We start from the raw sequence: 7,283 nt of genomic DNA, 5'->3' as shown, positions 1-7,283 counted from the left end.
TACCAATGCATCTTGTGTTGGTTCATTTACTGCTTGCCCATTAGCTTGCACATAGGTGATGTCAAATAATTCGATTCTACTAGAGTTTTGACCTGTCTTTTCTTTCAACCATTTGACAAAACAAATAGAAAGCATATGGTAATTAAGTATTGAAGATGAATAATGCGAGGAAACATGTTGCAGTCACAACCATAACACAAACATAAAAAGTATTTCACTAATTCAACACAGTAATTACCATTCCAATAGTGACAGTAATAGATAAAAAAACTATCCAAGTGTCTCCAAACCTCTTGCTCTCGACCCTCAACTTTGAAATACTCCTACAATAGAATGAAACATAAATACACAAATAAGAATATCATAAAAAATCATAAAAGCTGCTACTATATTTTATTATACTACTTACCAATACTTTATTAAAAAGCTTCCTTTTGTTGATATAGGGTACTTTTTTCCAATCTATAAACTTTAGAGGTACATTTTGTTGTGCCCTAACAAGTTGTATACATTCATTTATTAAATCACGAGCATAAGGTCCTACAGGTCTTCCATTCAACCAATCAATTTCATATTTTACCCCTCCCTTGAACTCTTTGGCCAATTTAAGATTTTGAGTAGGCCCTCGCCCTTCTTCTTCCCTATGGGGAGATAAATAAAAATAAAGATCACCTCAACTTACCTAAATATTATCTTTAATATAGTATTAAGAAACTTGAAATCATAATTTAAAAATAATGAAAATCATAATTTTTAATGGAAATCATAATGGATATATTATTTTATTATAGTGGATATGTTAAAAATAATATATCCATTACATTACTACGATAAACAACAACCATTGCCAATGCACAGATATGGAAGGAGCAATAAAATATAATTATTGGTTTAGCATTTGAACTACAGTGCACAACCATATAATATAGATGGCTGTGCACTATAGCTTAAGAGTTAAAATTTTTAGATATGGCTCCACCAATGTAGCCTCAATTTTGTAGTTTGTGGTGCTAAAAAGCTTAGCACCACCAATACTAATACTCTTAAGTCAATAATAACGTGTGCCTTTTTGGATGAAAATGAGTTGAAACCCACACCCACCCCACAAAATAATAATGGAGGCTTTGAGGTTCAAGTAATTGTAGAATAAGGATAGTTTTCAGATACACTTTTTTTGTGCATTGGTCTTTTGGATGTTAAAATGTTTGTTTTGGAGAATAATTGTCAATTTCTAGAATACTTTTATCATCACAATGTATATAATAAAGATAATTGTTTAACAATGTATCTTCATTGAAAGATAAAACTCATAGCCTTAAGCCATGAAATCCCAAATTTCAGACTCCAAAAACCTTCATATACTTATCCAACCAAATTTAAAACTTTTCTAAAAGAATTAGTTAACAAATGTTCAAATTAAAGGGCACCCGTTAATGGGATCCTAAATTAAATAATCCCTTGCATTATTCCTTAAATGATATTATCTCCTCAAATTTTTCCCAAAAACTGTGGCCTATATACCATTACCTTATTAAATGATCATTTTATAATTACCCTAGAAAATAAAAAGTCTATCATAAATATTACATAATGTTTGCCATTTAAAATTATTTCCTGTTATGTATTTTTCAAAAATTTATTGAAGATAATTTCTCCCTAAACATTAAACAATTGTTATTCAGTCCAATTAGGTCTACTTCAATCCTTTTGAATCCAATTAGGTCTACTTCAGTCCACTTCTGTCCCATTTGGTCCACTTAGTCAATTTTGGTCCCCTTCAGTCCATTTTGAACTAATTAGGCTATAAATTAATTCTTTTTGTATGTTGTCTTTTCAAGTTTAATTCAAAATTTCATTTTTGTCTTAATTTTTGGGTTGGAAAGTATGAAATTTAATTATCTTTGGGCTAAATTCCTTATTTTTGAGTTAAAAAATACAAACAAAATAAATATTAGAAATTAGAAATATGAGCCCTAAAATTGTAATAAAAATGATAAATATTCAAAGTCTTATTCAATCCACTTTGGTCCTATTCGGCCCATTATGTCCTCTTCGGTCCTATTTTATCCACTTCAATCCTATTTAGTCCACATTGGTTCTATTCAGTCCACTTCGGTCCTATTCGGTCTACTATGTCCACTTTGGTTCTATTTGGTCCACGTTGGTGCTATTGGGTCCATTCTATCCACATTGGTCCTATTCTATCCTCTTCAGTCCTATTCGGTCTGTTCTGTGCACTTTGGTTCTATTCGGTCCACATTTGTCTTATTCGGTCCACTTCAATCCACCATGGTCCTATTTGGTCCAATGTAGTCCTATTCGGTCATATTTGTTTCTGTTTTGTCCATTATGTCCACTTTGCTCCCAATCTATCCATTCGTTCTTTATTTAGTCCCTTTCGGTCCACGTTGGTCCACTTTGTTCTATTCAGTCCACTTCAGTCGTATTTGGTCTACCTTGTTCCCAGTCAGTCCTATTCTATGCATTCGGTGCACTTCGCTCAGACCACTTCAGTCCATTTTTGTCCACTTCTATCCATTTTTGTGCACTTACATATAGGGAAAAGACATGTTTGGGTTCAAAGTATCTATTCTAAATTCAAATTTATTTTAAAAAATATAAATCTCAAACTCGTAATATCTAAAATCTTATGCATAGCATTTATTGTTGCTACACTTTTGTTGAGCCACATTAACATAGTATTTCAGTCCACTTCGATCCATCTAAATTTAAGTGAAAGACTTTCTAAACCTTAAGGCTATGAATATACAAATCTAATCTTTAGGGCAGTTACTCATTAGTTTGAATGTCATTACTTTTAAATAAATTGCATGAGGTTGATTATACCATCAAGAAAAACAAATAAGTTTATATATATATATATATATGTATGTATATATGTATAATTTTTATTTAAATAAATTATTCAAATTCTTAATTCTCTTAAAATATATTATTATGATAATCAAAACTCATAACAAACTTATACTGAATATGTATAATTTATAATTTATTCTCTAAATTTTATTGTAGATAATTTGTTCTCCTTAAAAATTAAACAATTTAAAAAAGTAATTTTCATCACTCTATTTTTACAAATATATAATTTTATCATTTTTGATGTTTTTGATTGATATTATTCTTTTATAAGATGGTCCATATTTTTCTAACTATTGTTGTACGGGGAATGGCCCCGGGGTCACTAGGCCTCGGACCCTAGCCTTGTAGCACTATACGAGACAGGGCCCCAGGACAGTTGGGCCTTGGACCTTGACCTTGAGATACAACACCTGGCCCTCTCCCCATTAGACTTATGACCTTGATCCAGACACCTCTTGAGACCCAATGTGAGCCCAATAAACATAACGGGACCATTTTGCCTTGAACGTCATAAGCGAACCACTCCTAATCAATCTTAACTTGGTCGGGTGTGTGATTGCTCGGCAGAACGATGCCTCGGCTTCCCAGTATTGCCTTAGGTGATATCTTTGCCAAGTAGGCTTTTGGAGGTGGGAATCAGTTCCAATGTCACTACCACCTTACCCACCTGAACACCCACCTAAAGATGATGAAATTGGACCCCCATTCACACTAATAAGGGGGAGTAATCATAACACCTCCACTTATCTAAGGCTATAAATAGGGGGATTAAGGGAGAAGAAGGGGTTGGCAATTCTGGAGAGAACACTGGGGAAAAAGAGCAATCACTCTAAGAGAGAAAGAGAGCAACTCTATGAGGTAAATGGAAGAGTTTGAGGAAACAGGAGTGTACTTGGGTCTTCGAGCATAGGACCACCCATAATAGGAAACCCAAAGCCCACAATACAAATAGATTGTGAGCCCAAGTAGAGGTTGAGCCTAATAGCCATATTTTGGGTACGCACAATTGTTATTATGCATTATATTTTCCCAATTTCTTTTGGTACAATTAAAACTTTTAAGTTTCAAAATTATTATTCAAATTCTCATTTTCTTAAGGAGATTATTATGATAACCAAAACTTATCATATAATTACAATTGATATTACTCAAATAATTAATGGTACTCTCAACCTAAACTTTTATTTTGCCATTCTTAAGTAGGTACATCGAATTGGACTGAAGTGATCTGAAATGGACCAAATAGACCAAAGTGGATCGAGTAGATCAACTTAGACCGAATAGACCTAAGTGAACTGAATAGACCTAAGTGGATCATATGGATCGAATAGATTGAAGTGGACTGAATGGATCGAATAGGCCAAATTGGACCAAAGTAGACCAAAGGACCGAATTAGACAGAATAGATTGAACATAACCAAAGTATATTGGATGGACTGAATGGATCAAATGGACCTAATTGAACTGAAGTGGACCGAAGTAGACCGAATTGGACCACAATTGATAGAAGTGGATTGAAGTAGATCAAAATAAACCGAAATGGACCGAATGCCGATCTGTTATTAGCATAGCCAAGATTGTGTTTTGATATAAACTCAAACTCTTCCAACATAATCAAGTATTAACTCAAAACAAAAATCAAACTAAAACTAAGAGAGAGAGAGAGAGAGAGAGAGAGAGAGAGAGAGAGAGAGAGTAACCACTTTTCAAGAGAGAATGTGAGAGAGAGTAATAAGAAATTTATAGAAAATAATATAAGAAGAAAAAAAGTAAAAATAAAAAATATTGTAATAAACACCAAATTATCCAAGTCATGTTATGTTACATAATTAAAATAACATTATATTCTTATATACTATTTTTATATATAATGTAATAGGATAATATTTATGAAATCAAAGAGAAGAAAAAAGATAACAACTTAAAAACACAACTTAAATTACATAAACCCAAAATAGAGTTCCAAATAATACAAAAATTCATCAACCTAAAGTAGAGATGCAAGAAAAATAAAAATAAAAAAATCCACCAAAAAATGAAAAAAAAAATTTGAGAGAGAGAAATAATCTTTTGTGTGTGGGAAAACTATGTATAGAATGAAATATAGAATTGTAAATTTATAGTAAGAGGAGGGGAATAAAAAAAGCCAAAAATAAAATAAGATAAAGGGATATAGGAAAAGTGATATTACATAGATAGTAGTGGAGAGATGAAAATGCAAAAGGGAGGGGAAATTTTGGGAAAGTATAACACTAAGTTGGAAAATTAATAAGAATAAAGAGAGCTAAAAATGAGAGAGAGAATGTTGAAAATTGGTGGATGATGTGAACGTTGATGTGACTTAACAGGACTATAGTAATAATAAATGTTATGCTTCAACTTTTAGATATATATATAGATAGATATAGATTACTATTAGGTAAGAGAAGAGAGCATACATTTACTGTACTCCACATGAATACTAAGTCCCACCATAAATTTAAGAGAAGTGCTACGTGCAAAATATTTTCACAACAAATCATAGGTAGTTAATTGTTATTGATTTTAATTTGAATATACCATTGAAATTATTTTTTTCCCCATCAATAACAATCTGTAACAGCCTGACATTTAGAATTTGTTGTATAAATATTGTGAACATAACATTTCTCTAAATTTAATTACTATCAGATAAGAGAAGGAAGCTTATTGTACTCCTTGAACGCTTATCATCTAACAACAACAAAAGCTTTGGTCTAAAAGAGTCAAAATGTTCAGGTGGCAATAGATCCTGAAGAGATTAATTAGAGTTGACCACGTGTGTAAAGTGTAAACAAACCAAAATTTTTGCATCTGTCATTTTGTTCACACTGGTTAGTCCAATCCAAGAGTATATGAGGGGAAAAAAATATTTTTTTAAAAAGAAAAAACTAAAATGAGACAATATTAACTTTGACTAAATAAACTAAAATTTGGTAATGGGAGTGGGACTCCTTGGAGGACAAGATCTAGACGGACCAGCATTCTCAATTTACAATCAAAGCAGCAAGCTCCATCAATTTTGGAGATTGGGTCATTACGAGGAATAGTGGGAAAAAGGTTTGGGGAGATGATTTTACTAAGTCACAAAACTCCTTGCTAAAACAACATTCCTACTTGTAAAAAGCCACCTGTTTTGAATAAATCCCAGAAAGGAAAGAAGGAACAGTCCATTCAGAATGTGCCACATAATCAACTAGAGAATCTCATTGTTTGTCAGCAATCTATTGAAAATTTAGGGGTTAAATGACAAAAGATCAATGAAACTAGAGTATCACCTAAAGCTGTGAGTGACATTGGAAGAGGTTTCATCACAACTTAAGCAAATGATCCATATTCTGAAAGTCTCCATGTTTCTAAAAGACATAAGGCATAAAATTTGGGGGTAAATATCTGCTTTGTGACAATATACATATTGGGAATGGCTCTAAGGATAAGGAGGTTGACTTTTATCATTATTTATCGGAGTCTTAACAGATGGAATTGCTTTTGTAGCCTTCAGAGCAAAGGAATGGGGCTTTCTCTTGGAAGAGGCATATATGATAACGGGAATCGGTCAATAATTAAAGGGATAATTACAATTTGCCCACCTGTGGTTTGACCCGATTTCTATGTGCCTACCCGTGGTTCAAATTTTGACACTTTGCTCACCTGTGCTTCTGACCGTTAGCCCTTCGTAACCCACCTCTCCACTCTCCGTTACTCTAACACAGAAAATGTAAAAAATATAACCATAAACGGATCAAAACACTCCTCACACGAAGAACATGGACAAACATGAAGAACATACACAAACATAAGAAAAAATAAAACTTAAAGAACTCGTTAGAGTACTAAAATAATTTTAGTCAAATTGAAATGGGGAAATTTTCATTTTAAATATTGTTTTAAAGCGTTTATTTGCCAAAGGAAAAAGAAATTAAAAAAAAAAAAAGGACGTTTCTTTTTTAGACTCACACAACAAAGAACAAACTGGGCAAAATCAGTGTCTTTGAAGCACAGAAGATCAGGGCCCATTGAGAAATCTCTACAAGCAACGAAACCCCAAATGCTCAGCACGAAACCTCTCCATCTCATCACCTCCTCTTTCTCTACAAACTTCTTCCTCCATCTTCGCAACGACGTCGTCCCAGCTCCTCACAAACCCATATTCGTAACAGTCGTCGTCGTAGACCGTCTTTGCCTTCGAAACGGCGTCGAGTATTTCCTGCAACGCCACGATCCAACGGCTCACCTTCCTCCTCGCCTCCCTCACCATCAGATTAACTCCGGGCACAGAGTCCAGCTTCAGTAGCAGACCCATCAGCGCCTCGTTCATCCTCATCGTGGGTCTGAGTATGTAAAATTTTTGCTTCGTGGGTCTGAGTTTGTGAAATTTTTTCGTT

This window comes from Quercus suber, unplaced genomic scaffold (genome assembly GCF_002906115.3).
Source record: "Quercus suber isolate HL8 unplaced genomic scaffold, Cork oak 2.0 scaffold_258, whole genome shotgun sequence".
NCBI classification, from domain to species: Eukaryota; Viridiplantae; Streptophyta; class Magnoliopsida; order Fagales; family Fagaceae; genus Quercus; species Quercus suber.
This window is presented reverse-complemented; position numbering follows the sequence as displayed.